This window comes from Condylostylus longicornis, unplaced genomic scaffold (genome assembly GCF_029603195.1).
Source record: "Condylostylus longicornis isolate FDR11 unplaced genomic scaffold, ASM2960319v2 ptg000100l, whole genome shotgun sequence".
NCBI lineage: Eukaryota > Metazoa > Arthropoda > Insecta > Diptera > Dolichopodidae > Condylostylus > Condylostylus longicornis.
The window spans coordinates 222,541-234,036 of NW_026578068.1; the positions used below are offsets into that span (position 1 = coordinate 222,541).

The 11,496-nt window shown below is 21.7% G+C and overlaps 1 long non-coding RNA gene across 1 annotated transcript in view; it reads right to left on the reverse strand.

Moving 5' to 3' along the window:
- The window catches only part of LOC129614066 (uncharacterized), a 186,659-nt gene extending 180,897 nt beyond the window's left edge, over positions 1-5,762 (reverse strand). The window contains exon 1 of the long non-coding RNA XR_008697354.1: positions 5,481-5,762. This is a non-coding gene — a long non-coding RNA (uncharacterized LOC129614066). The remainder of the gene's footprint in view (positions 1-5,480) is intronic.
- Positions 5,763-11,496: the final 5,734 nt, after the last annotated feature.

An 11,496-nucleotide genomic window follows, 5' to 3' on the forward strand; every position in this document is an offset into this window, starting at 1 on the left:
TGCGATTTTAATAATTTTCTTTATTCTTTAAGTAGAATGCCTCTGCTATACACTTCAATTGAATAATAGAAAATAAGACTATTATTGTACTGGATTGTTAGGATTTATGTAGCAAATTTTAATTTTATAAATAATAATTATGCTCTTTAAGGGATTTATCGAATTTCCAGCAAGATTTTAATATTCAATAAAGTCCACTTTCAAATTCTAGTTCAAGCATATTCAAATTATTTAAGTATAGAAATCAAAGCAAAATGCATAAGATCTTAATAGTAGAAATTGAATTCTATAATAGAAGTTGTTACTAACGAATATTATTGTAAAAATAAACAAATTTCCACTACACTCTTTCATTCAAGTGGGTTAAAACTACATTTGAAAATAAATTTGTAAATGAACTTTCAATTTATATAAGGTCGTTTTTCGCGGCGCATATTCATTGGGTTAAAACTCACTACATAACTTTAATATTTCTAAGAATATAATTAGAAAAAAATTTCACTTAAGTTTTGCAAAATATTTTCAAATTACAAACGCACGCATACATCTTATGAGACTAAGTAACCTACTTCGAAAAAAAAAAAATAAATAAAAAAATTATGCACAGGAAATCATACATTAACACAGTTTGTATGAATGAACCATATTTTAAGAAGCAATTTTTGTACTCAACCACCATGACCAAAAAACCATAAAACCATAAATAACAAAATTTTAAATAATTTTGTGAGTTTAAAAAACTCTTAAAATAACAATGTTTTTTAACAGAACATTTTCACCAATATCCGCTTGTTTAATTTCAAGTTTCAATTTTATGTTTTTTTTTTCTTTAAACTTTTTTTTGAAGTTCTTTCACAATGAATTTATTTAGGTTAAGAAAAAAACAAAAACTATTGGAAGTATTGCACGTTTTGAGCACGTTTATGTTTGTACTGTAAGTCCAAGATGGTAAAATCTCCAAAATCAGGAGTAAAAATATTCCATTTTCTTAATCTTTCCCACAGAATCTGTAAGTATATTCACTTTCGAAGCGCAACTTACTGAGTTATACCCTGAGTCTAAGTAGGCCCGACAACTCTGGTGAGAACGCTAATTTTGAGAACTCCCACCACCGTCTGGCTCTTATATTTTCATGAATTATCAACGTACTTGATAACATACAACTGCCACATTAACATAGTCTTCTAGATGGTTTTCAAGACATTTCGTGCCAGCAAAAATATGTAAGTTAGTAATTTTTGGCGATAAAAATTAAGACTCATCACAATATTTTGAACAAATTTAGGTCACAAATTTCAAATACTAGAAAAATTTGTTTTTGTGTCTTTTTTTCCGCAAATAAAAAGATTTGCCAATCAATTTTCCCTGATAAATGAAAGCAAACTTTTATTTTTACATAATGGTTAAAATCTGCTATTTTTAAATTATAATTTTGGGATTAAAGGTTAAGAGTTTTCAGGCGATTTTCTATAAATGTTTCTTATAATAAATATATTGATATCTAAATTAATTTGTTTACAAAAAATGCTATCACATTTCGGCATTATGTTTGACAATGAATCTGCTATACAATAATTTTTAAAAAGTGATCTTTATTGAATCTAATTCGCTTTTACAAACGAGTGAGCTTTAAGCAGGATTAAAATTATTTATTTAGCTCCCAATATTTCTGAATTAAATAACAAGGGTATCAATATTACATAATATAGCAAATAGATTTTGTTGCGTGAAATATCTATCTTATATGATTAATCGAAGGATCATCAAATTAACTATAAAAAAAATAAATGATAGTTAATTTTTGATTTTAAAACTAATTATTACAAGCAATTCTTTAACCATTTACATTATTATTATTTATGTCTATTATTACAAAATTTGATTTCATATACATGATTACATGAGAATACAACATTCATGTTAAAAAATATCATGTTAAATGAGCTGAAGCTTTTCCTATTTTAACCGATACAATTAATAATTACATACGTATTACGTACACGTCTTGCTTTCCTATACAATCACATAATATGTAACAATATGTCAAATTTTTAAAATTAACTCTATAAAAACCCAAATACATTATGTATAACAAAACATTTAACATACTTTTATAAATAACATATAAAATATAATATTATGTATTATTGCAATAAAAATTAATTGTTATATTAATTAGGTAAGAAATTTCCGACAAATGAATAATTATATTCGGTATCATTTAAGTAGGTAAGTATGTTTATTATATGTTGTGCTCTCATGTAAAGTGTATACATTTAATTATGTGGTGAATAGAAAAAATTTTGTACACACACATAAGTACATATATACGTAGAGATTTATATAATATAATACAATACATATAATGTGAATTTGAGTATTTAGAGGAAGGAAGTGAAATATACATATGTATGTGTAGGTACCAAAATTAAAAAAAAAATACGAATTGTTAATTAATTCCATATTTTTGTAAAAAACTAAAAAAAAAATTTTTTTTTTTTACCGTCCCCTATTTAGAATATTAATTATATAAAAACTAACAAATTATTCTAAATTTGTACAGTGTATGTACTCGTACAGATTACATACCATTTGTATATACACGTGTTATATAGCAAAGCACTTAAGTAAATGATTGTTTTTATTTTATTAATTTTTAATAAAATTGAGGTCAAAAACCCTTTTTTAAAAATATAACAAGTACTGCCCAACATAATTGTATTTTATATGTAATTTATACTATAATAATATAGCAGTTAATACGTTATACATGTGTATGTTGTATTTTTATAAGAATTAATTCGTTTAAAAAAAGAAATATAGGTCTACAAGTAATTATTATACATATAACACCTATAGAATAAAACTGTTATACGTTATATTTAAAATTCTTAATCCGGAAATTTTTAATTTGAAAGTTTTTTAATTTATGAGATTTACAATAATAGCATGTGTTAAGAGAGGACTGGCTATTACAATATAAGAAGTAATCAATTTTAAGCGTTGAAAATTAATTGCAAGTGCAATGACTTAGAACTGAATGGAATGTAAATAAGTAACTCTCAATTTCCACAACTTTAATGCATATTGCATTATGTGCATATTAAATATAGAACTAGAGCGAATTATTGTCATATTAATTTTAATATTACTTAAGTATATGAACTCACAAATTTTATTAGAAAATCATTCCAATTATCTCCATTTCGTTTGTATCTTGCGTTATTGCGGTATTATCCTATGGGTGCGATTTATATTCTTTAATATATTATGCATGTATGTACCTAGTAGTTACAAGAATAATCTGTATTAACAAATATTTCTTCATTTATTCATAGTTATTCAAAAAAAAATATAATATTTTTTTTTTATTTTTTGATACGATTGACTGACCACCATATACACTTATTATTAATATCGTTGCGTTACGCTATGTTAACTTTAATACAAAAAAAAACAATACACACAATATGCTTTGTTTTATTTTTTTTATATATAATTTTATTATACAATTTATTGTTTTTTATTAAATGTTGAATAAATAAACATAAAAAAACACTTATGTATTTATATATTTTGTATGTATATGTAATTGAATATTAATAAAAATGTAAAGGAAAAACAAATAATATGTGAATTTTGCGGCGAACAATATTGCTTTATGAATATTCTATATGCAATCAAATAACAATAACGCAAATACAAATAAGTAATATAACATATGTATATACATAAAATAATAACTATATTGGAGAAATGTAAGTATTCAGATAAACAGAATGTTTATATGTATATGTATGTATGGAATATAGATTTTAAATTGCGCTATTTATTCAGTAAAATATTATATTTAAATGCAATAAACTAGATAATGAATTAAATAACATCGGAGAAACTCAAAACTATTGTACATACAATTATCTAATCCAAAATTTAAAATCCTAAATATTAAGTATAGATAATAATAAATTTTAATTCCCTTTGGAATACAGTCGATTTAAAATGCATGAGTTTTCTAAAAATTATTCCAAAAATTTTTGCCATAAACTTGCATAAATGAACAATTCGTAGATATACTCTAAAATACTTAAATATTTTTAAAATACATACAAATATACATGTACATATGTATGTATTATACATGTACATTGTACATATACATAAAATAAAATATTTATAATCTAATATTCCTCTAATTTTAATGATAATTTTTGTAATTTAAACATACATATGTAAATGTACTTAAAATTTCAATATATTTATTTATAGTTACTGAATTACAAAATGTAGTAACAAACAAGTAAATTAAGTATTTCGCAAAAAAAAAAAACAATGATTTTCATAAGATAAGTATGGTGTTATTTGAAATAGCATTTGCCTAAACATAAATGACTTATTTTAATAAACCAGATTATAAAAACGCATACAACTTGTGTAAGTTAATGTTGGATATTACAAAACTCATAATTTCGGATATAATCTAATTTCAGGTTGGAGTTTTTAAGAAAAAAATTTTTCGTGGGAAGGATTACGAAAATCAGATGGGTAAAAGTCAATCACAATAACTCACTGAAGCTAGAACAGGGAGCAAGCTGTTATTGAGTAGCACTTGCTCAAACATGAAATTTAAACAAAAAAATAAAAATTTCCCAAAAAATCTTAAGAAATCAATTTTATTGCTAGGGAAGCGTAGAAAACTATTTTTAGAGATATATCGGTTTGTCGATTCCTCTATCTTTCGGTTTGTCGATCTCTGTGTACAAGCATGTATCTCATTTTTGTCTGAAACGATTTTGATGAAATTTTATATATGAAGGTCGATTTTATATTTTTTACCATATCTACGGTACTAATTGATGAAATTTCTTGAAATTTAATATTTGAGTTCTGGCTGTCACCGAAATTAAGCAAAAGCAAAGAATAAGAGCAAAATTTTAATTTTTCCGAGGAATATAAACTAAAAGCTTACATGGGGTAGGTACTTATCCCAACAATTTCACTTACTTAAATTTATTCAATTATTTCGAGGAACCTGTAAACTTCTATTAATACCGCTTTTATAATATTTTTTAAGCAAAACAGTAAGTTTTATTCCTCATTCCTTTCCAACGAATTTCCAAATAATGTGAATGTGAATTTTCAAAATTTTTATAAAAAGTTTCCAAAAAAATCGAATTTCGAAATTTTCACAAACGTGCAATTTATTACGTTAATATTCATTTACTATATAACAATTTATTTTTTTTTTGTTAATTTATTGTAAATTTTTTTTTAATTCATATAATATTGAATAATCTGTCATATAATATAATAATCAAAATTTTACGATATACGGTATTCAATAAAACTAGCTTCAAAAAATTTATTATTGTGAATAATTAGGATTACACCTATATTATTCTGAATCAATTAATTAAAAATAAATTTAAAATTAATTAAATAATAAATTTAATATTTATAAAAAAAATAAAATTTCTTACGTTAAATAGGCAGGTTTTTTTTTTTAAATCCTCTGTTACTATTTTTACTGTCAAATCGGCATTTATAATTTTTTTACCAAAGTACTATAATGAGTGAACACTTTATGAGTGAAAGATTTTTTTAGAAATTTTAATTATTTAATAACCATTTTATGATTAATATCAGATAAATATTTTTCTATTTATCAATTATTCGATTTTTAATTAAAAAATTTATTTTAAACATAAAATTATTTTTTTTAATTTTTTTCTCAATTTTTTTTTCCAATTTTTAACTAAAATATTATATTTTATAGACAAAACTATTTTAATATTAAAGAAATTCAAATTTACTTTTATTATTTAAATACAAACAAATTATTTTTATTTATTAAAATTTTATTTTAAATCAAAAATATTTTTTTATAGTAACATAAAAGAAATTTCGAAAATAATTTTTTCCTGTTATTTTTCTTTTTTTCTTATTTTAAAATTAAAATCTTCAATTTGGATTCGAAATTAGAAAAGACTTAAAGGTTTTATTTTCCTGAATAAAAAATTAATTTTTAATTTTCATTATTTTTTTTATTTTAAATTTTTGAGTATAATTTTGTTTTTAATTAGTTTTAAGTGTAATTGTATAAAATATTTCAAATTTCAACAATTTTGTTGTTTTCTTCTTTTATTTTTAAATTTTCTTTTTTAAATTAAAACACAAGTTATTTTTTTTATGTGTTTATTTTCTTAAAAATTTTATTTCTCTTTTTGTTTTCTACTTTTTTTTTATTACAAGGATATTTCACTTTATTTTAACACTTGTACATAAATTAAGTATTTTGTAATTTTATCTCTTTCTTTTATATAATATAAAATATATTATGAATATACGAGAAAATATGATAAAACTATAAATATAATGAATTGTGTTTCTGTATAACAATATTTAAATAAATAAATAAGTTAAAAATAAAAAAAGAAACAAAAAGTTTTTTAAGAACTTTATTTCATCCCTTTTTATTCTAATTTTTTTTTTGTTTATTTATTTTGCTACTTTTCTTTTTTCATATATAAAACATTTATAATATATTAATAAAAATATTTTATATAATATTTTATTGTTATATATAATTTTTATACATTTATGAATATTTGGATGGTAAAAAAACAAGTAAAAAAAAATAAAATGATAACAGTATATAAAAAATAAACTTTTTCAATAAAAAAACATACACACAAAATAAAATGAAAATAAGAGAAAATTATGAAGAGAAAAAAAAATTAAGTTTAAATGCTTATTTAATTTACTTTTTTCTCTTTATTTATTTTATTTAATTTTTTTTTAAAAATAAAGTAATAATTATCTTTTGTAACTTTAACTTAAAAATATAAAAATAAAAGTTTTATTTTTTATATTTTTTATTTATATTTAAATATCTATATAATTTTATTTTTTCACAATTTACTTATACTATTATCATTATCCTTATTATAAAAGCTACTTACTTTAATTTTAATTTTTTAATAAAATATATTGAAATATATTCAATTGTTATACATTTTATTTTAATTTTTTAAAAATTTAATATTTTCTTTTGGTACTCGAATATTTTCACAATTAATTTCGTTTTTTCTTGAATATCCTTTTACATTAATTATGAATAATGAAAATTTAATAAGTATATAACACTTTTTTAATATAATTTTGTTAAATTAGTACTTATCATATTATTATTAATTTAATAATATTTATAATAATTATATAATTAATTATTATTTTAAATAATTTAATAATTAAAAATAATTCTTATATGATTATTTTTTTTGTAATTATTTTGTTAATTTTTATTTCATACTATATTCTTAACTATTATAATTTTATTTAAAAAAAGGAAAACTTATTATTTTTATTTTTGATAAAACATAAATATTTCCTTTTTATTATTAATTTTTTTTTTATTATAATTATTATATTTCTTTAGTTTGCCTTGCAATTATCTCAAGGATATTTTATTCATAAATTTTTTTATATTATTTATTTTTTCTATATATACATTTAATGTATGCACATATACATATGTATATATATTTTTAGTCATTACTATGTTGCTATTTTTTTTTCTCAATATTTTCACATACTTGTTATTAAATTGAAACGTTCTTCTCCTTTTATTTTTTTTCTTTTACGGTTATTTCATAAAACACGTTACCATACAGTCCGATAACCGAAAATGAACTAAAGTTACAGAAAATCGTTTTTGAAATTGTATCTTTTAAAAGTAAAAAAAAAAATACAAAAAAATAATAATGGTATAGAAAAATGAAAAAAGAAAAAATAATAACAATAATAATACGATAAGAAAATAACAACAGAGAATAATATCAAAAATAATCATAATAAGAATTTCTAACATATAAAATCCAAATTAAATTGTATAACAGTTCTAAAAAAAAAATAAATAACAAAAAATTTTGGTTCTTCTATCAAATTTAACTACGTTTTTCATAGCATTAAAAAGGAAATATTATTTTCATTTTTTCATCAGTCACTAATAAAGAAGAGAGTTTTAAAAAATATCCGTATAACAGTTAATAGTATAAAATAAATATAAGGGTAATATCATACAAAATACGTACATGTCAAATACAAACAAAACAATTGAATGTTGTCAAATTTTTTTTTTTAACTATATATACAAGTTTTGTTTATCGTTGAATTTTTATTGTATGACTGCATGGATATGACGTGTCTCTCTATCATCATAATACCGCAGATAATATAACTTTTGTTAACCTATTACAAATATAGTCAACTTTTATTTGTGTGTTGTTTATAACAGTAATAAATAACAGAATTGAAACAAAATGGAATAGAAACAAAGAGAATAAAAAAGTGGTATACAAAATTACAAAATATTATTTGAGAGAAAAATTTATAATAATGTTGTTGAATATTTTTGTTATACAATACACCAAATAAAGATTTTTTTATTGTAAAATTTTTCGTATTAAAGAACAGAGAAAAAAAAATGTTATATTGTTGAATAGTTTTTTGTGAGAAAGGCTTAACAGCTTATGCAGTTATACAAAAAAGTAGAGCATGTTGAAATTATTTATAATATGTATGTATGAGCACAAGTGTTTACATATTTGGTTTTAATATATGTATAATATTTGCGTTTTAAAATTTTAAGCTGCGAAGACTTCCTACATATTTTGCACATTTTTGTAAAAGATTTACCAAAATACTTCCAGCATTCTGTTCTATTTCATTTCATCAATATATGCATATAAATCTATGTAAAGTTTGTAATTTATATAAAATTTCGCAAAAATATTTACAGTTAGAATACAAACAATTTAGAATAACAATTTTTTCTTCCTGCAATAATTTATTCTTTAAAACATTTCTCTGTTTATTCAAAAATTATATTATTGAATTATATATTTGGATATACATATGTATGTATAATGTAAATAACATTTTAGAATAGCAGAACATGTTAATGTTATATACATGATATATATAATTTTCTGGATATAGTATAACGTGATAACATTCATTTCTGTACATATTAATTAAATGAAGAATGGTTGTTGTTCTTATTGTAGTTTATATTTTGGCTACTGTAACCTAAATAAATATGAGTTATATGTATGTAGGTAAATTTCGCCAGTTTGTTCAAAATAATTTTAAAATACGAAATTAGATGTATGTACTTATAAAATATTTTATACTGGAGAATTTGGTTTTATAACTGAAAAATTTCCCCCAAGTTTAAAGAGTAAACATTTAGATGTTTGGAATTGAAATAAAAAAGTATTTTTGATAAATTATTGTTGAAGACAAAATAGGAAGTCTATATAAAATAACTGTAATGTGAATTAACTGTATTTTTATAATATCGTACAGAATGTTGTATTATCGAAAAAAAAATATAACATTCAACTTTGTACGAGTACATACCTATAACATTTAATTTTGTTCAAAGTTATTTTGCTTACAGAAGCAGTCAGCAACAATATCCAACACTATTCTTGTCAATTTATGTACTTATAATTGGCAAATTCCGATTCTAGTTGTTAATGATTATAAAAAAAATGCACTTGTTACACAATGATGCACTTACTTTTCTACACAATGCACTTCAAATAACCAATATGATATGCTAAATTCGTCCACACTATACGATTAGGTCTATTGCTATTTTCTGAGTTAGTTTTATATTTTAAAACAAACCTTGTATACGTCACATAAGAAAACAATATTAAGAAATTAATTACGATTTCTTATACATTTCTTTTATTTCTTCAGTCACCGTGAACACGTCATCTTTCGCAGTTCGATTATGAACCGAAACTATTCAAAAAATTTATGAAAATTTATAATTTTATTAATACTCCCAATTTAAATTTTTCTTTTAAAAGATCTTTGGGTACAGAAATAATGTCAATAAGTAAAGAGTTTATTCATTGGCAGGGTACACACTCCCTTGTTTCTTTCCGTAACGCTTGATTAACTTTACAATTTACTGCTCAAACTGTAGTTTGTTATAGAAACGGAACATAAATTTAATCTGTCATAGCAATATGCAGGTGTTAAATATGTTTTATATAAAAAAAACTTATCAATTTGTTTATTTGTCTATTTTTTCAATTTTGCAATAAAATTATTTTATTTCCTTATATTATACTTATATTATTAGCCTTATTAGCCTTATTAATAGGTTTTAATTCTGAGTTCATATTATTATAATTTTTTATTATTTTTTTCAATTTCAAAAATTTTCTAATTTTTATTGAATTTGAAAAAAATATATTTGTAACAATTTCCATAAGTCTTATAATTATATTTCGATGAATACGTAATATTTCCGAAAGTTAATAAAATTATTCAGTGCAGCGGAAATAAAAGGAACAAAAATTACAATTACGTATGTACGTAATATGTAAATATACCGCTTACAAATTTTATTAGAAAAAAAAGAGGGCAATGGCATAAAAATCATATTGTTTAGCGTAGCGTGTCATGCAGAAGAAAAATTGTTCGCACCTGCAATTACCAATAATAAATTTCATGCATTTTATTTTGTAAAATTAATCTCTTATTCAGTTTTTTGTGTTATTAACTTGCCCAAAGTACTATTATAGAATTGAGTTGTTTGACATAGAATGGTATACATTCCTGTCTGAGGTGTAAAATTGTAAAACACTAATTACAACATCTTATATATATTGCGCAAATACATAATTAAAATTTTGTGCTACTTTCCTTGAATAGAATGCAGCTGATTTTATACTATTGGCATTCTTACATAGAAAAATTAAAGCAAAGCTAAAACTTGAAGGCATTTTCAATTCGATATTATTCAATATATTAGGTACAAAAATCTTTTATAGTACATCTCATGTTGTTATACATCATGATAAGTTTTTAATGGGTAAACACGCTTCCAAATATGTTTCGTATTTTATCTTGTATTGCAATTCATCCGTAATATTATTTCATAATATCATTTAGAAGTTTATTGACTGTCATTCTGATGACGTTTTTTAATAATAATTTGTTATACGTGTTCATATTGTGTTTATGCACATACAAATATATGCTTCAATTATAAAACTCAAGTAAAATAATGAAAATGTTACGCTTGACTGATCCTTCCAGTAGGTTTTGAGTCACGCTAAAAATCATATTAAAATTTATTTTTTTTTTTAATTTAACATACCCGTACACATATAGCTGTTACTTCTGAATCATATAACTATATAGAAAGTGCTATACCGACCGGCATAAATTTTTCTGCTAAGGTGAGTTTTTTTCCAATAGAAAATGTATAATATGTATGTAGGTACTTTATTCGTTTTTATATTATTGCTGGATTGTACGCGATTTCATAATTGGTTTGAATTTTGTAGATTTTAATGATTCGGGTATGAAAAACGTTACGTTTTTTTTATACTTTTTAATCTTAGAAGTTATAATTTTACTTTTTTTTCCTCTTCATGCCTGGGTAAACACGTGTGCTTTTCCTGTATT